Here is a 21,177-nt window from a genome sequence, read left to right as displayed (position 1 = left end):
GATTCCAAAATGGCAATCGGACTAGCCCCTGGATCAACTTGTACTATGAGCTATTTTCCATAACCCTGTATTCCCTCACATAATAAAAATCCATCCAACCCCTTCTTAAAGCTATCTATCAGCCTGTACAACTGATTCAGGGTGAGAAATCCACATCTTCACGGCTCTCACTGTAAAAAAACCCTTCTGAATATTTAGACGGGACCTATTTTCTTCTAATCGGAATGGGTGACCTTGTGTGAGCGGGAAAGAACTACTGGTAAATAAAACATTAGAGAGATTATTATATGATCCCCTTATCTATTTATACATAGTTATCATATCACCCCTTAAACGCCTCTTCTCCAGTGTGAACATCCCCAATTTGGCAAGTCTTTCCTCATAGCTAAGGTTTCCCATACCTTTTACCAGCTTAGTTGCCCTTCTCTGTACCCTCTCTAATACAATAATGTCGTGTTTGAGTGATGGAGACCAAAACTGTACAGCATATTCTAGATGGGGCCTTACAAGTGCTCTATACAGTGTAAGAATGCTCCCCTCCTCCCATGAATCTATGCCCCTTTTAATACAGCTCAAGGCCTTATTTGCCCTTGATGCTGCTGACTGGCATTGCTTGCTACAGCCAAGTTTATCATCTACAAGTACTCCAAGGTCCTTTTCCATAATGAATTTGCCTAGTGCAGTCCCATTAAGGGTAAAAGTGGCTTGGATATGTTTACATCCCAGGTGCATGACCTTAGATTTATCAACATTGAATCTCATTTGCCACTTAGCTGCCCAGATTGCCAGTTTGGCAAGATCCTGTTGCAAGGATGCTGTATCCTGGATGGAATTAATTGGGCTGGATAGTTTTATGTCATCTGCAAACACTGATACATTACTTACAATACCCTCCCCTAAATCATTAATGAACAAGTTAAATAAAAAAAAATTGTCTGACATGACCTATCCTTCATAAAGCCATGCTGATTGCAGCTCATAATGCCATTCACTAGGACAACATTTTGAATGGGTTCCCTTAAGAAGCATAAAAATAATTTGCCCACCACAGATTTCAAATTTACTGGCCTATAATTGCCAGGCTAAGATCATAATCCCTTTTTAAATATTGGAATGACATAAGCTTTTCTCCAATACAAAGGTACCATACCAGATGAAAGCCAATCTGACAAATCAGAAATAGGGGCTGGTCTAGATCAAATAAAAATCAGAGACACATTTAATATGTTTTTGGGCTGCACTGATTGAACTTAAATTCACCATAACCAGAGCAGCCTTTTCTAGAAGCTTTTCCAATTTTTTTTTACATAATCGGTAACTGAACGGTAGGTATGCCTTCAAGGTGCAATACATTCGCTTGTTCAACATGAGCTCAATAAATAGGGATTGTGCCCTAATCACAAAAAAATATGTCTTTTGTTATTTATTGAACTGAACATGGCAAACAGGGAGACTGAATCTACTCTATGCTGCGTCCTTGCTTGGTAGATCATTAGATTACCAGTGCACAAAAAATGCCTATGTAATACACTCTTACAGTCAGGGACATAGTGACAGTGAACAGGATAGTTAAAAGAGAGGGCTATGGGACTGTGGCCATCGTGAAATTCCTGTCCGGAATAGCAAGGGGACGCCAGTGAGGAGAGCCAGGTTGCTGAAGATATAGAGATCCCATTGAGGGCTGTGAAACAGGAGCGGCCCGTTGGTATTAAGAGGTTATACCTGAACAACAGCCTGTGAGTAAATGACTGTTAAGTTCCTGGAATTATTGGCCATATACTGAATGCCCTGAAAATGTGGTTATTTCTGTTTGAAGTTGGAATTGCATGTTGGCATTGGAAGAATAAACAGAACTTCATTTTTTTTACAATTGGTCGTCTTGTTACTCCTACCATAGTACATCACGGGCCACCTGCCTACATATTACTTTAAAACACTTTAATTTTTTTTGGTGATACTGTTCCTTTAACATCATGAAATAACAAAAATCATTGATTTTTATGATTAAAATAATAGACAAAAAGTAACACAAGTCCTAATCACTGGACAAGGGGGTATATTAACAAGGGGATATATTAAATCATGTCACTTCCACTTAAGGAACAGATCCAAAATTAGATCATTTATCACCCAAGATGCCACCAAAATTCTTAATTACTCTCTCGTCATATCATGTCTAGACTACTGAAGCTCTCTTTTAATTGGCCTTCCCCACCAGAGACTGTCACCTCACCAGTCCATAATGAACACTGCCGCCAGGCTTATACACCTCAGCAACCACTCCTCCTTGGCCATGCCACTCTGCCAATTCTTGCACCGGCTTCCACTACCTTTCAGAATAAAATTCAAATTAATGACTTTGATATTCAAAGCACTTTATAACTCAGCCCCACCCTACATCTCTGAACTCATCTCTTCATAATCACCCAACCACTTACAAGTCTCCTCTACTGACCTGCTCCTCAACTCTTCTCTTATTACTTCCTCACATGCTCGCATTCAAGACTTTGCAACGGCTGCACCCCTCCTCTGGCATTCTCTTCCATGGTCAGTCCGACTTTCTGCTAACCTTTCTGCTTTCAAAAGATCTCTTAAAACACATTTATTTAGAGAAGTCTACCCTCACTCTGCTTAACTACCAAATGGAATACCTCATACAGTACTACATCTCTCACCAACTTAATTCTGATCTTGCCCACTCCCACACCTTGTGTCTTATTCCCTTCCCTTTAGATTGTAAGCTCTTTTGCACAGGGCCTTCCTCACCTTTTGTACCAGCATTGGTTGCGATGTATGTAACTCCATATGTTCTATGTATGTAATTCATGGGATTTAGTGTATAAACACATTTACTTTACAGCGCTGCGAAATATGTTGTGATATACAGTATATGGGCTATATAAATATATGTATAATAATAAAATAAATAATAATAATAATATTGTCCCTTAAACCTATAACATGCATATGTGACAGGGCTTGAAATTATAAACTGACAGTTTTAAACCCCAAGGAATGGAGAAAAGAGTAATTCATAGCTGACATTCTGTATAGTCAAGTGTCAATAATGAGAACATTTTTACAATTATTTCTGCAATGTACCATTGTAAGAGGTAACTGCCTAATGTGCAAGCTTTAGGCTTGTGGCAATTTCTGAAAAAATAAATTGAAATCCTATTATACTTATGCTTACTACCCCACAGTTTGGATACCGTGGAAGACACTTTACTGACCTTTAGATGACTGGTTGTTGATCCATGCCAGCTCCAAGGCTGCTCAGTTTACTAATATTTAACAAGGAACATTATAGGGTTCTGGAGGATGAAATCAACTAGGGTTGACATGTGTGACAGTACATGCTCCATACTTGTCATGTATGTGCATGCAAGCCTAAATAGAAAGCAAGGAGTCTTTTGATAAGCTGACAGAAGCAAGTACCATGTTTTGGTTTCAGTTCGTGCACCTAAAATGCAGTTTTGTAAGTAAATTGTACAAGGGTTATGATGGCATATATTTAGAGTTGCCAACTGCCCAGTTTTGACATGGTCAGCCCGTTTTTATTTGAAGTGCTGCCCAGGTCAAAACTGCCTGCCCAGTTTTCGAAATTAGGAAAACCTGGCAGGATTTCCTATTATTGACCACCCCCCATCATAGCCCCACCCCTAAAATGATGGCCCTGCCCACAGTGTCACTTGTACCGCCATCTGTCCGGATATTCTTCCATGCACAGTGCACAGGTCGGCATAAAACTAACTGAGAAACAACACACAAGAGCATTTTCCATCACTGTCATTATGACATCAGATGATGGAATTACTAGCACAAAAGTCATGCTCATCCCATGAGGAGACATATAGCATTGCTAAAACCCCCTCCAACATACAGTATATACAGGTATAGGATCAGTTATACAGAAACACGTTATCCAGAAAGCTCAGAATTATGGGAAGGTCATCTCACATAGACTCCATTTTAATCAAATAATTCAAATGATTTCCTTTTTCTCTGTAATAATAAAATGGTACTTTGTACTTGATCCCAGCTAAGATATAATTAATCCTTATTTGAGGCAAAACAATTCTATTGGATTAAATTAATATTTAAATATTTTTTCCTAAATTTAAGGGATGGAGATCCAAATTATGCAAAGATCCCTTATCCAGAAAACCCCATGTCCTGAGCATTCTGGATAACTGGTCCCATGGCTGTATATATAATGTACAGTGTGTATGTATTGGCCAGGTCATAGCAAGCAGATAGCAAGTTGTCTGACAACCTTAATACCAGTTTGATTTAATCTCTTCAATTTCAGATGATCTCATGTTCCAAATATAGCACATGCAGCATGAACAGAGTCGATTTTTGAGGGAGGGAAGTGGAAGATAGAATCATCATAAATGCTCTCCTATTTAAAAAACCTTTGAAATTAGTGCTATGATAAAGAGAGTATGGGTCACTGAATAATGGAGGCGATGAACCCTTTAAAGAAGCACTAAACCTAAACTATTGATAACTTTATATAAAAAAAATCTCCTGTGAATTCACATTAATATTTGTGTCATTGTTACTAAAAGTTTTAAATAATAAATACTGCTTTGAGCATGCTTTTCGCATGAACGTGGACATTCGTTTGCAGTGTACAGAAAATATGCAGACATACTGATAAATACAGTACCATTGTCAGTAGCACAAAATGCATTGTGTCATTGGATATTCTTTTTATTTGAGATTGATCAGCACTTTAAGTTTGCAGTGAATAAACAGTGGCACAATATCAGGAATGCATATAATTAGACAAACCATCTTGAAATTGCACATGCAGTGGTAAATTGATAGTACTTCAGGTAAAGCATACTCTTTCTTAGATTCCCTTTGCTAACATAATGTTCTGCTTCAGATGGGTCATAGATAAAGGTTATTGTTAGGAAATGTCTGTTGCTTTGTTTACCTTGCACTTTCCATTCTAACTGAAGATATGTACAGTATGCAAGAAGAATGAGAGGAATTTTCATTTTACAGGTTTTGTTTCATCAGAAAAGCCATACGCTTCCAATAGAGGTAAAAAAAAGCACAATTTGCAAGCTCCAGTACATAATACAGAACAATAAAGTTATTTTGTAGCACAATTACTAACTAAGACTTTAGTAAACAAAATCTAGTGAGCAAGAGAATTTAAGTATGGGCTCATTCATCAGAGCTATAAAACTGAGATCACCAAATGCAGTTTACTTCTATCCAGCTGGCCTTGCTTGATACCTTCATATCAAAAACATATAAGGGTTCATTTACAAGTGCAAGCAGAGTGTGGAAAGTGCAATTTTCATGTAGCATTTTCTGCATAATCTGTGTAGGTTAAACAATATTATTTATTTGCTTCTCTATTAGAGATGTCGCGAACTGTTCGCCGGCGAACTTGTTCGCGCGAACATCGGGTGTTCGCGCTCGCCGGAAGTTCGCGAACGTCGCGCGACGTTCGCCATTTTGGGTTCGCCATTGTTGGCGCTTTTTTTTGCCCTCTCACCCCAGACCAGCAGGTACATGGCAGCCAATCAGGAAGCTCTCCCCTGGACCACTCCCCTTCCCTATAAAAACCGAAGCCCTGCAGCGTTTTTTCACTCTGCCTGTGTGTGCTGAAGAGATAGTGTAGGGAGAGAGCTGCTGCCTGTTAGTGATTTCAGGGACAGTTGAAAGTTTGCTGGCTAGTAATCGTTTTGATACTGCTCTGTTATTGGAGGGACAGAAGTCTGCAGGGGTTTGAGGGACATTTTAGCTTAGGTAGCTTTGCTGGCTAGTAATCTACCTTCTACTGCAGTGCTCTGTATGTAGCTGCAGTGGGCAGCTGTCCTGCTTCTGATCTCATCTGCTGACTGCTGCAATAACAGTAGTCCTTGTAAGGACTGCTTTTATTTATTTTTTTGTTGTTTTATTACTACTACTACTACTACTACTATAAGAGCCCAGTGCTATTAGTCTAGCAGTGTTGGGGAGTGGGACTGGTGTGCTAATCTGCTGCTCCTAGTAGTTCAGCAGCACCAACTTTAATTTTTTTTTTTTAATATTCATTTTTTTTTATTTTACTTTTTTTTTATTTTACTACCGCTGTAGTAGTGTATAAGTTGACCTTTTAGGCATTATTTGCCCTGTAGGCATTATTTGCACAGTGTTTTCTTCAACCCGCCATCTAGCTGTGTGACCTTGTTCACATTCTGTCTAAATATCCACAATATTACCGTCTCCAGAAAAAACACCGGAGTGACTTTTTTCAAGCAGCCATAATATATTTTACGTAATCCGTATCCACCGCTGTAGTAGTGTATACGTTGACCTTGTAGGCATTATTTGCACACTGTTTTCTTCAACCCGCCATCTAGCTGTGTGACCTTGTTCACATTCTGTCTAAATATCCATAATATTACCGTCTCCAGAAAAAACACCGGAGTGACTTTTTTCAAGCAGCCATAATATATTTTACGTAATCCGTATCCACCGCTGTAGTAGTGTATACGTTGACCTTGTAGGCATTATTTGCACACTGTTTTCTTCAACCCGCCATCTAGCTGTGTGACCTTGTTCACATTCTGTCTAAATATCCATAATATTACCGTCTCCAGAAAAAACACCGGAGTGACTTTTTTCAAGCAGCCATAATATATTTTACGTAATCCGTATCCACCGCTGTAGTAGTGTATACGTTGACCTTGTAGGCATTATTTGCACAGTGTTTTCTTCAACCCGCCATCTAGCTGTGTGACCTTGTTCACATTCTGTCTAAATATCCATAATATTACCGTCTCCAGAAAAAACACCGGAGTGACTTTTTTCAAGCAGCCATAATATATTTTACGTAATCCGTATCCACCGCTGTAGTAGTGTATATGTTGACCTTGTAGGCATTATTTGCACACTGTTTTCTTCAACCCGCCATCTAGCTGTGTGACCTTGTTCACATTCTGTCTAAATATCCATAATATTACCGTCTCCAGAAAAAACACCGGAGTGACTTTTTTCAAGCAGCCATAATATATTTTACGTAATCCGTATCCACCGCTGTAGTAGTGTATACGTTGACCTTGTAGGCATTATTTGCACAGTGTTTTCTTCAACCCGCCATCTAGCTTTGTGACCTTGTTCACATTCTGTCTAAATATCCATAATATTACCGTCTCCAGAAAAAACACCGGAGTGACTTTTTTCAAGCAGCCATAATATATTTTACGTAATCCGTATCCACCGCTGTAGTAGTGTATACGTTGACCTTGTAGGCATTATTTGCACAGTGTTTTCTTCAACCCGCCATCTAGCTGTGTGACCTTGTTCACATTCTGTCTAAATATCCATAATATTACCGTCTCCAGAAAAAACACCGGAGTGACTTTTTTCAAGCAGCCATAATATATTTTACGTAATCCGTATCCACCGCTGTAGTAGTGTATACGTTGACCTTGTAGGCATTATTTGCACAGTGTTTTCTTCAACCCGCCATCTAGCTGTGTGACCTTGTTCACATTCTGTCTAAATATCCATAATATTACCGTCTCCAGAAAAAACACCGGAGTGACTTTTTTCAAGCAGCCATAATATATTTTACGTAATCCGTATCCACCGCTGTAGTAGTGTATACGTTGACCTTGTAGGCATTATTTGCACACTGTTTTCTTCAACCCGCCATCTAGCTGTGTGTATTATCGTTTCCAGAAAAACCAACTGAGTTTTTGTTGTTGTTGTTGTTTTTTAAAAAATAATGCCAGGCAAAGGCAGGCCGCCACGCAGAGGCCGTGCTAGGGGCCGTGCTGCTATGCAATCCTGTGGCCCTAGCAAATTGCCCAGTTTTAAAAAGCCAATGACCCTGAACTCCCAAAATGCTGAAGAGGTAGTTGACTGGCTTACACAGCACACCCCATCCTCTACCGTTTCTAACTTTACCACAACATCCTCCTCATCCTCCACTGCTATGGCCACCCCACGTAACACTTCCTCCACCACCGGTGCCCCTTCTTCACTGGGGTCAGAGGAGTTATTTTCCCATGAGTTTCTTGAACTGAGTAATGCGCAACCATTATTGCCAGAAGAAGATGAAGGAGATGAGGACCTTACACCAGATTTAATTCTGGCAGAGAACACGACAGAGATGGACATAATGAGTGATGAGGAGGAGGTCCCCGCTGCTGCTTCCTTCTGTGATGTGTCAGAAGAAATTGATGCATCTGAGGAGAATGATGATGAGGAGATTGATGTTTTGTGGGTGCCTAGTAGAAGAGAGCAAGAGGAGGGTAGTTCAGATGGAGAGACGGAGAGTCAGAGAGGCAGTAGGAGAATAAGACTTAGAAGAAGCAGGGAGGACAGCCCGCAGGGATCAGTAGGGCAACAACATGTATCGGCACCTGTGTTCAGCCGGCCAACGCACCCGCCATTGCCGCCAATGCCGCCAACTTCTACTGTTACCGCCAGATCGCACACTTCCAAAAAGTCAGCAGTGTGGGATTTTTTTAATGTGTGTGCCTCTGACAAAAGCATTGTAATTTGCAATGAGTGCAGTCAGAAACTGAGCCTTGGTAAGCCCAACAGCCACATAGGTACAACTTCTATGCGAAGGCACATGAGCGGCAAGCACAAAGCACTTTGGGAGCAACACCTCAAAGGCAACAGGCAAACTAAAAGCCACACTCCTTCTGGTCCAGCATCTTACTGCTCTACCTCTGCTCTCCTTGACCCGTCTGAACCACCCTCCACTCCGCCTTCCACCTTGACCACCTGTTCCCATTCCCAGTCATCTGCCACCAGCCAAGTTTCTGTGAAGGCCATGTTTGAGCGTAAGAAGCCAATGTCTGACTGTCACCCCCTTGCCCGGCGTCTGACAGCTGGCTTGTCTGCACTCTTAGCCCGCCAGCTTTTACCATACCAGCTGGTGGACTCTGAGGCCTTCCGCAAATTTGTAGCAATTGGGACACCGCAGTGGAAGGTACCCAGCCGCAATTTTTTTTCTAAAAAGGGAATACCACACCTGTACCAACATGTGCAGAGCCAAGTTACCGCATCTCTGTCACTTAGTGTTGGGCCAAAGGTCCATATGACTACTGACGCATGGTCCTCCAAGCATGGTCAGGGCAGGTATGTCACCTACACTGCCCACTGGGTGAACTTGGTAATGGCTGGGAAGCAGGGAATGGGTAGCTCAACAACAACAGTGGAGTTGGTGTCACCGCCACGGATTGCACGCGGTTCTGCCACCACCTCTACTCCTCCATCGCTCTCTACCTCGTCTTCTTCTTCTTCTTACTCTGCTGCTGGGTCCTCCTTCTCCTCCTCCACACCTGTGCACCCCCAGCTCCCCCTAGGCTATTCGACGTGCCAGGTACGCCGTTGTCACGCTGTCTTGGGGATGACGTGCCTGGAAAGCAAAAACCATACCGGATCTGTACTCCTGTCATCTCTGCAGTCACAGGCCGATCGGTGGCTGACCCCACACCAACTGCAGATCGGAAAAGTGGTGTGTGACAATGGAAGCAATCTGTTGGCAGCGTTGAGACTAGGCAATTTAACACATGTGCCCTGCATGGCACATGTGTTAAATTTAATAGTCCAACGTTTTGTCTCCAAGTACCCAGGATTCCAGGACGTTCTCACCCAGTCCAGAAAGGTGTCGGCCCATTTCAGACGTTCCTACACAGCCATGGCACGCCTTGCTGACATTCAGCAGCGCTACAACATGCCAGTCAGGCGTTTGATTTCTGACAGCCAGACTCGCTGGAATTCAACGCTCCTTATGTTGGAACGTCTGCTGCAACAACAAAGGGCCGTCAACGAGTACCTTTTTGAACTGGGTGGTAGGACTGGATCTGCACAGCTGGGGATTTTTTTCCCCCGTTACTGGGTGCTTATGCGCGATGCCTGCAGGCTCATGCGACCTTTTGAAGAGGTGACAAATATGGTCAGTCGCACCGAAGGCACCATCAGCGACCTAATACCCTTCGCTTTATTCCTGGAGCGTGCCGTGCGACGAGTGACAGATGAGGCTGTAGACCAGCGTGACGAGGAGCTGGAAGCGCACGATTTCTGGTCGGAATCACCAGAACGAACCCAGGCACCTGCTGCAACGCAGGGAGAGGTGCCAGAAGTGGAGTCAGAGGAGGAAGGTGGCTTTGTGGAGGAGGAGGAGGAGGACCAACAGGAGCAGGCTTCCCAGGGGGCTAGTGGTGACCTTTTGGGGACCCCTGGTCTTGTACGTGGCTGGGGGGAGGAGACCGTGGATGATGCAGTCCTTGATAATGAGGAAGCGGAGATGGATAGCTCTGCATCCAACCTTGTGAGAATGGGGTCTTTCATGCTGTCATGCCTGTTGAAGGACCCCCGTATCAAGAGGCTTAAGGAGAAGGACCTGTACTGGGTCGCAACGCTACTAGACCCTCGGTACAAGCATAAAGTGTCAGAAATGTTACCAACATACCACAAGTCCGAAAAGATGCGGCATTTACAAACCAGCCTGCAAAACATGTTGTACAATGCTTTTAAGGGTGATGTCACTTCAGGAACTCATCAACATTCCAGGGGCAGAGGTGCCAGTAATCCTGCCACGAGCACACCTGCAAGGACAAAGCCCTTTGGCCAGTCTGTAACGTCAGACATGCAAATGTTTTTCTGTCCAAGGCAGCGCCACAACCCTTCTGGATCCACCCTCAAAGAACGCCTCGACCGGCAGGTAGCGGACTACCTGGCATTAACTGCAGATATCGACACTCTGAGGAGCGATGAACCCCCTGGACTACTGGGTGCGCAGGCTTGATCTGTGGCCAGAGCTGTCACAATTTGCCATGAACCTCTTGTCTTGCCCAGCCTCAAGTGTGCTCTCAGAAAGGACCTTCAGTGCAGCAGGAGGGATTGTAACTGAGAAGAGAACTCGCCTAGGTCACAAAAGTGTCGATTACCTGACCTTTATTAAAATGAATGAGGGGTGGATCTCGGAGGGTTACTGCACGCCGGAAGACTTGTTCTGACTTCTATGCAGCTGTCCTTCTCTTCAAGCCTCATGACTCCACACACAGCTGTCCTTTAGCGTCCTCCTCCTCCCTCCGCCACCGTTACAAACTAGGGTGCAAACCCTACTGGTTTAATTTTTTCTGGCCTCTGTGCTTCAGTGGCTGCAACCAAAAAAACTGGGCAAACAATGTCTACAAGGTCAACGTATGGCAAAAAATGACTATTTTCAGCATTTATATGGCATATTTTTTCTGGCAACTGTGCTTCAGTGGCTGCGTCCAAAAAAATGCATATTTTCTGCATTTATATGGCATAATTTTTCTGGCCTCTGTGCTTCAGTGGCTGCAACCAAAAAAATGCATATTTTCAGCATTTATATGGCATAATTTTTCTGGCCTCTGTGCTTCAGTGGCTGCAACCAAAAAAATTTATATTTTCAGCATTTATATGGCATAATTTTTCTGGCCTCTGTGCTTCAGTGGCTGCAACCAAAAAAATGCATATTTTCAGCATTTATATGGCATAATTTTTCTGGCCTCTGTGCTTCAGTGGCTGCAACCAAAAAAATGCATATTTTCAGCATTTATATGGCATAATTTTTCTGGCAACTGTGCTTCAGTGGCTGCGACCAAAAAAATGACTATTTTCAGCATTTATATGGCATATTTTTTCTGGCCTCTGTGCTTCAGTGGCTGCGGCCAAAAAAACTGGGCAAACAATGCCTACAAGGTCAACGACGTTGACCTTGTAGGCATTGTTTGCCCAGTTTTTTTGGCCGCAGCCACTGAAGCACAGAGGCCAGAAAAAATATGCCATATAAATGCTGAAAATAGTCATTTTTTGCCATACGTTGACTCAACGTATATGGCAAAAAATGACTATTTTCAGCATTTATATGGCATATTTTTTCTGGCAACTGTGCTTCAGTGGCTGCGACCAAAAAAACTGGGCAAACAATGCCTACAAGGTCAACGTATGGCAAAAAATGACTATTTTCAGCATTTATATGGCATATTTTTTCTGGCAACTGTGCTTCAGTGGCTGCAACCAAAAAAACTGGGCAAACAATGTCTACAAGGTCAACGTATGGCGAAAAATGACTATTTTCAGCATTTATATGGCATATTTTTTCTGGCAACTGTGCTTCAGTGGCTGCAACCAAAAAAACTGGGCAAACAATGTCTACAAGGTCAACGTATGGCGAAAAATGACTATTTTCAGCATTTATATGGCATATTTTTTCTGGCAACTGTGCTTCAGTGGCTGCGTACAAAAAAACTGGGCAAACAATGCCTACAAGGTCAACGTATGGCAGTTGTTTAAAGAGAACAGTAGATTACTAGCCAGCAAAGCTACCTAAGCTAAAATGTCCCTCAAATCCCTGCAGACTTCTGTCCCTCCAATACAGAGCAGTATCAAGCAGATTACTAGCCAGCAAACTTACTATCATCTGTCCCTGAAATCACTAACAGCTCTCCCCCTACACTATCTCTTCCAAGCACACACAGGCAGATTTTTCAGATACATTTTTGCCCTTGATCCCCCTCTGGCATGCCACTGTCCAGGTCGTTGCACCCTTTAAACAACTTTAAAATCATTTTTCTGGCCAGAAATTTTTTTTTTAGATGTTAAAGTTCGCCTTCCCATTGAAGTCTATGGGGTTCGCGAACCGTTCGCGAACCGCTCGCGTTTTTGCGCAAGTTCGCGAATATGTTCGCGAACTTTTTTTCCGACGTTCGCTACATCCCTATTCTCTATAACCATAAAGACATTTAAGGGCAGATGTATCAAAGGTCAAGGTGCAAATTGATGTTTGTTCTTGCTAATATGTTTTTCTCTAGCAAATCCATTTTTTCTTTCTCCTGTCTGTTCAATGCTGTTTTTCAACAAAATAAAAATAGGGAGTTTAAATCTGCCAAGAGCTATTCAAACCAATGGACTCATCTCTGAATTCTCAATTTTCTTTACCATTGTAATTAATTTAACCCTATCCTAACCCTACCACTATTCTCAAAAACAAAAAAAATTCTCCGGTATTATCACACTCCAGAAAATTCAAGTGACATCAGTGTCGGACTGGGACACCAGGGGCCCACCCAAAAACCTTAGACTAGGGGCCCACATATAATTCTTAGACCAGGGGCCCACTTTCAGTACTATTATTCTTCCTCTCCTCACTCAACCTGTATTCCTCTAGTCTATTTTCTTTATATACTATAATCTATTATTCCTTCTATTTAGCCTCTTTGTTCTCATAGAAATAGGGAATGGCCATGAAATAGGACAAATGTTTAGCAGCATGAGGGCCCCCTGACACCTGGGTCCACAGGGAGTTTTACTGGTATCCCTGTGGGCCGGTCCGACACTGAGTGACATGATCAATAGCCAAGGACAAAAAAGTGAGGAATTTTCAAAGTTTGTTAAATCTCCCCTTTAGTCTTAAAATGATTGTGCAGGGCTTAGTCACCCAGAGCTGTTCAATTTAAACAAAATACTCAAAGCCACAAGGTAATGCTGCTTTACATACAGTATAACGATTAGGGTTTGCACCGAATCCAGGTATGGGATTCGGCTAAGATTCTGCCTTTTGAGCAGGATTCGGATTCAAATCCAACTGCATGGCGGGACTGAAACCAAATCCAAAACCAAAAAAAAATCATGATTTCATCACACAAACAAGGTAAGAAAACGTTTTTGCCATGCGCTGCACATTCAGTTCTTTCCCCCACTTTGTTTCCCAAATTTACATATGCAAAGTAGGGTTTGGATTCAGGTTCAGGGATTTGGCTGAATCTTTCACAAAGGATTTGGGATTCAGGCGAATCCTGAAAAAGTAGACTCAGTGTATCCATAATAACGATACACAGCCACACTGTGTATAGCCTAGAAAAAAATGTGGTAGTAAAATGTCGATGGCTGACTATTGCTTCTCAGAAGGAAGGACGCAGTTTAGACTATAGCACACAGGGGAGAGAAGTGTTTAACTGAAAAGGTAAACTCTTGCTTTATGGCCAAATCTTACAGCTAGCTGTAGAGACTACCAAAATGAACAACAACCATTTGGATACTATTTAGAATCACCAAATCAATGTGAAATTCTGATTAAACATTTTCACCGTAGCCAATGTTTACATGCTAAGAAGCAATAAGGGTGCACCTTGCCACTCAGGAAGAGTTTGTAATAATTAAAAACAACTTTGGGACTAGACTTTTGTTCTTGTAAATAATGACAAAGAGAAAACTGTATAGTAGCAATGAAAGTCCAATATATCTACTTCTTGTGCACCATCACATGCTGGATTTGGATCAGTGCCTTTGAATAAATATCTGATTAGCCTAATCAGGCTCATTAATCTATCCATATGGCTATGTTTTACCAATACTTAGGGGGTCTCTCAAATATAATTAAATATTGAATATTCCTCTTTGTATTTCTGAAAGGGCAGTAATGTGATTCCATTGTCCTATTGACTCCAATGCATTTGTGGAAATTTCGTAATTTTTCCAAATTTTCGCAAATTGTTCGGTAAACCAACTGGGCAGTTTTGCTCATCACTAGTTTTGAGGTTCAATACAGAACAGGATATTGTCAAATAACAATGGTATCCTTTGACTTTATAGAAAAAAAAAAACTAAAAAAAATCTACAATGCATGTTCTTATAATTAGGTTAGTTTTTAGTGGAAATGTAAATAATACAGCAGTATCTGATACTATATACTAATCAATCATGGTTACAAACAAGGTTTATCTCTGTCTTGCTTTTGGATTCTAATTATTTATATTTACAGTATACAACTCTTCTTTGACTTATGAATGTATACTTATCTCCATTGCCCTTAATAGTTATGTTACTTAGTGAGGGTTTAGGCTAAAATGAAATTTTACTTTTTTCATCCTACACAATTTTGAAGTCCTTTATCTCACCAATAGAAACCTTGCTAGGTAGCAGGTAGTGATGTATAGGCTAAAATGTGCCATAATGTCCTGTAAAAAGTGGAGAAAGGTTTTTGCCTGACCTTTGTTCCAAAAAGTCAGTTATGAGTATAATAATTTTTTCCACTGGACACCCATCAGGGACACATTTATTTAATTTAAAACTTGAAATTAAATGCTTCTGCTTCCAGTTCTTATTACCATTATAACAATGTGATTCTCATATATCTTAGAACTTCCTTCCAACATATTATTTGTATGTTATTATTGTAAGGTAGATGTGTTTTCTCTTTATTGATTATAGAGTTAGAGAATACTTCCGCATTGATTTAAACCGTGTCAACCACAGAAATGTTCTTTCCTTCTACTTGTAGGCACCAGGCAGCTGACGATATGCCCCTTAAGTAGCAGCAGTTTAGAAGATGTTGAATAATGCAATTGCTACATTGCAAACTAGAAATAGATATATTTATCAACCAGTTATTGTAAAGCCATAAACCCCAGCATTTCATGATAACCATAAGATGACATTTCCTGGAATTGTAGTCCAACAAGAGTTCAAAGAGTCAAAGGTTGGACATCCTTGGGCCAAAACAAAGCATGGTGTGAAGGAAAAATATAGAATAAAAGTTGTATGAGAGTAAGATCAAAAAACAGCATGACAACTGTCTATCTTATTTAATGATGCCACATGTATTGATTTGGGAAAGCACTTTTTATATACAGTCAGTTGTAAGGCATCTATTTATAATAGAAGTGGATAAGGTTTTTTAACAAACAGAACCACACCATATTAACAGGGGCATCGTCCAGACCAGTGATTCCCAACCAGTGGCTCGTGAGCAACATGTTGCTCTCCGACACCTTGGATGAATTCCGGACTTAAAGGCAGGGTCGGACGGACCTTCTTCCCCGGCTGACCAGCTGCTGTACCGCGGTGCTGTGTTTTTCACACAGATGCGTGGTGCATCTTTCACACATGCCGGGAGTTTTACAGGTTGGGGTACATTACAAAATGTAAAGGAATCTGCACAGCCAGTTTTAGGCTATAGCAGATTAAATATAACAGGCTATATAAGTGTTTTGTTCTAAACTGTAATCAATGAAAGTTTTGAGCTTTGTATTTTCAATGCTGAAATTTGAGTTTTCAATAGTAAAAAATTCAAATTTAAATATTCAAGATTTATGAAGTACAAAAAACTTGAATTAAAGAATACAGACATCTAAGAGCTGTTGAGTAGTGATAAGTCAAACTGGCATGTTTTACTTTGCCAAACAATTGTGACACCACAAAACGCATTGTAGTCAATATGAAGGAAAAATTGGTTCTCTCTGCAATATAAACTGCCCTACCTTGTTTGCAAAGCTCCTTTTCACTATGCTACAATGGTTCCTTCCTTCCAAACACGGAGCCCGAACAGTTAACTTTATGGGCAGGGCAATGGATGGTGAGTTCTCTAATCCCATTGGTTATAGAAGGCAAGAGGTAGCTATTAATACTAGATACCTGTGTTTTTTTTAACACAACAGACGACTTTTTTTTCAGCAAAATAGGCCACATGGCAAAATTATAGCAGTTTTGTGAATAAATTGCCATTGCTGAAATCATGGATTTCACAACAAAATTGTATGGGGCAGAAAAGTTTGCTCATCCCTTCTGGCAAGTAGATGTCAACTGAAGTTGTAGCATCAAAATTCAAGCTATTTTTTGCAGACTTATTTAAAATGAAGGGCAGAATATGACTTCATTAATTGCTCAAAAATTCACATTTCCATAAATATGCCTCCAAGTATAAGAAACCATAGTTACATGATCCTCAAGGCTGAATTATGGCCATATGGCAATACTTTAAGATTAGACAATTTTTTCCTTTAAATCACACTTTTTCTAAGCACCCACCAAAGAATATACATGTTGGTTGCTACACCAAGGACTTGAGTTGCCACATTTTCAAGAAAATAATATTTGCTAGAATGTAATAGAAATCAGGCTGGTGGCTTAAGGGGGTCTGTGGTGACACCATTTCGACGATTAACTCCTTAACTCTCTCGGTGGCTAATTTGATGCCTGATTGATTTCCATTGGAGCATATGCAGTTAACATACCCAGTAGGCACCTCTTTAAATTCTTTATAGTTGGATAGAGATGGAGTGCTCAAAAAGCAAAAGGGGCATAACTTCATGTAAGACAAGGAAGTAACTAAAAGAGCTGTAGTGAAATTGCTTGTAATAGAGAAATTAAATAAATCTAAATGTGTGTTATTAAGGGGGCTGTTTAGGGTAATTTTAGGGGATTTTAAAAGTAAAGGCTTACTTATCCTTTCAGTCTCCTATTGGTTGAACATTAAAAGCAATTCTCTTTTGAGCAGGAAACTATTGTTGTGCGTTGAACTATTCATTTGGGTTTAAAATAAATAAAAATGGAAATTTTCAAAGGTAGCTTGTACTGCAACATTCCTTCTCTAGGTTCAAGGAAATAATCCCCTCAGTAACTCACAAATACTTGTAAATAAAGTTTATTTGTATACAAATGTAATGGTTCCCTAACCGGTGTACTGATATAACACTGCAGTGACAGACAAGACAAGTTATTCTGTCGTATTCCATATGGTGGAATCCCATGCTTTCACCAATTTAATTGGTTCCCTGCAGAATAACATTTAGAAGCATATGGTACACAAAATGCTGAATATGCTTCTGTTACCCTGTACTTTAGGTGGCTGTAGTTTCTGAAAAAAGTCGACAATGAACCCAGCTTTGCATTTTCTAGTTAAATATTATCAATAACATGGAGGCTAGAAATAAGCATACAAGTTTTGTATTTTAGAGAAACCTCTGTGGTTTTCTAAACTTTAAATCTCCTTCATTTAAATTAGCTCAATGTATACTCTTAGGAATAAGTTATCAATCCATGTGCAATTTCAATTTACTTTGCGATATGGGATAAAGAGAATAAATTAATTAATTTGTGAATATGTGCAAAATGCTCACAGACGAGATCAGGAGAAGGTTATGACATTCCAATATGAAACCATTGTTCGCTTATATGCTGCTTCTATAAATCAGTATTTGCTGCTGCTTGTCTTCCAGTGGTGATCTCATTCCACCAATATCTTGGCTTATCCTTAACTGATGTGCATGGTGAGCATTTTTACTTTACATTTATAACAAGATACATTCAGTATTGGTCAGTTTGTTTATTTGATGTAAACTAAGATATCAGGGATATAGGAGTGATTGGAATTTCATGAGTAAGTGGAGGAATTGGATAAGTAATTTGGGTATCATCCATGTTCAGTGACATTTAAGTAAAACTAAAAAAACAACTGAAAAATAGTAGAACCTCAAAATAACCCCCCCACGAAGGATAAGTGAAGAATTGTAAGTTACCAAAGCACAGTAATAATGCAGAAAATGCAGAGAAACATCTCATCTTCTGGTCTTTTGTTGATTCTAGGCAGGCTTGCACTGAAATCTATGGTACTCCCTCATGACATCTTTTAAAGGTAAAAACATTTGCAGGAAAAGCTACAGCCTTCGAATGGCCTGTATGGCCTGTCTTGCCTTGCCTTTTCCAGCTTCTCAGGATTATGGCATTAGAAAAACAAAGTTAGACAAGTAGTTTGTCAGCCACTGTGGAAGGGGTTGGCGCTTTTTAGCATGCAATAAATGGGGTTCTGTTGTGTAAGTCAAGAAAAACAATGTATTCATACAATAGAAATCTTGTTTCTTTCAGTCTTGGAATTTACAATCACAGCAAACAGGCAGGCACTATTTTGTGGACACATTTATTAAAGCAAGCTTTGCATCATCCCATCTAAGTTCACCCACTGTAAGCTCTACGGGGCAGGGACCTCCTTCCTACTGTGGCTCTTACCATATGGCACTTAAGCTCCGTGTCCTTATATGAGCTCTGTGTACTGTGTATATTTATTGTATTTATTGTCTGAGTTTTATGCATTGTACAGCACTGCGGCTCCTTAACAGCACTTTACAAATAAAGTTATACATACGCTAGAACTGAGAGATATGTTATTCCAAACATGGTTTAGTAGGAAAACATCAAGTCTCCTCACCCAAGCCCCTGCCTGGTCTTCTTATTTAACAGGGTGTCATATTTGTGTCTATTATTTCTGCAGGATTGGTGTCTAACATAGTGTGAGACATAAAGGCATACAAAATGCTTTCATTAATATTCTTTTTACTCCATAATACAGTTAGGAACCTAGAATGATCATGATGCTTTAAATTAAATTATAACAGATATCAAAGTCATCTTTAGCGAATGAATAACAAATAATATGTGATTTGCAAGACTTTAAATATCCCTTTGTGTTCTGAAAAGTGGGTTGTAATATATTATTTATGTTATATTATTATATTATTTACATGCAGATTATTTTTGTTTCTGATATTCCATAACCTTGATCTCTCAAAATAAACAGGTTCTGTGTTATCTTAACTTTGTATTGAGAGATGAAAAGAACAACCATTTGAAAGGATGAAATAGAATCCAGAAAGCCATTACAATATCAAGAGAATATTACAATATTGTCAAATCATTGACTTGGGCATTATGAACCCTCTTACGCAAACAATATTTTCTGTTGATAGCCATTCATTAAAATTTATTTTTCTTCAGGGGCAGAGCACTGCAGATTATGAACTGTAATAGGCCAGATTCAACAGTAGCTTACAGAAAAGGGAAAGCAGAATGAATACAAGGAAGACAATGATGCACTTCAATGGCTGGAATAAAGTATGTGGAAATAAAACTCAAAAAGAATGAGGAGAGCAAAAAGTGTAAGAGAAGACAAAGGGAAAAAGGAAACAGAGGGTTAATTAAATGAAATTAATTAGTTTCAAACCCAGAAAGAACTAGAACATAATTATATTAATAGTCAAATAATAGTATAAATCATTGACATTTTTAAAATGCTATAGTATGTTAAAAACATTTTTGAAAAGCTGTAGTGTGTGTGTATATATATATATATATATATATATATATATATATATATATATATATATATATATATATATATATATATATATATATATATATATATATATATATATAAACAGCGTGGGGTCGGTGCACCCAGAACACAAAATGGATGCCTCAGTGCTGGAACATAGAAAACAATCATATACAAGTATCAAAAAAGGTCCGCACACACAGGACTTAGGTGAAAAAGAAAAAATGTCGTTTATTCAACGTTTCGGCCCAGTCACTTGAGCTTCCTGAGGACGTCCTGTGTGTGCGGACCTTTTTTGATACTTATATATATATATATATATATATATATATATATATATATATACATACATACATACATACATACATACATACATACATACATACATACAGAGAGAGAGTAAATCGGCACTCACCATTCATATAGTTAAGAGCCGGGTGCTAACCAAATTCATAAATATCAGTCCAGCGAAAGCACTCACGGCATTGACTCCTCAAATATACATCAAAGGGCTTTTATTAGTGCATGGTGCATCAACGCATTTCGACTCACATGGACAACGGACGAAGGCTCCATGTGAGTCGAAACGCGTTGATGTACCATGCACTAATAAAAGCCCTTTGATGTATATTTGAGGAGTCAATGCCATGAGTGCTTTCGCTGGTCTACTTCTAAGACCTTTATCAAGACTCTTGATAAAGGTCTTAAAAGGTACATTAGTGGTATCCTAGACCCCCCCAACGTGATTGACAAATATGCAGGTCAGTCTGTACACATGCACTAATTGAGTGTGAGCGGCTTCATCACAAAAGGATTTACACAAAAAAGTGGATTTTTATTATATATATATATATATATATATATATATATATATATATATAGAAAATATGTGACTAATTTTAGCTACTGATGGTGTTTTATTAAGACTATCAACACAGCGCAGAAGGTAGAGATGTTATTAATTTAAAAGAGATGGATTACAAATAGTGATGGGTGAATTTATTTGCCAGGCGCGAATTTGTGGCGAATTCCCGCGATTCGCCGTTGGCGAATAAATTCGCAAAACGGCCATGAAAATCAAATTGTCGCATTTACTGTTCTACCTGTAGCTGTCTGAAAAAAATGTTCTCTATTGTATCTAGTTAATAGTAGGGGACATATTTTGTCAGATTGATAGAAAGGTTTTATTTGGTTATTAATTACAGAAAACGTAACCAATAGAAAAGAGCGGTCTTTCTTTTCAAACAAAGAAGCCAGAATTTGTATCCCTATGATTTGTGCTACTTTTT

General features: G+C 39.7%; 1 protein-coding gene across 1 annotated transcript in view; it reads left to right on the top strand.

Moving 5' to 3' along the window:
• The window catches only part of prune2.L (prune homolog 2 L homeolog), a 164,997-nt gene that overhangs the window by 9,622 nt on the left and 134,198 nt on the right, over positions 1–21,177 (top strand). The window lies entirely within an intron of this gene.

The sequence above is a fragment of the Xenopus laevis genome, chromosome 1L, assembly GCF_017654675.1.
Source record: "Xenopus laevis strain J_2021 chromosome 1L, Xenopus_laevis_v10.1, whole genome shotgun sequence".
NCBI lineage: Eukaryota > Metazoa > Chordata > Amphibia > Anura > Pipidae > Xenopus > Xenopus laevis.
The sequence above is the reverse complement of the archived record's forward strand: the minus strand, read 5'-3'. Positions and strand labels throughout refer to the sequence as shown.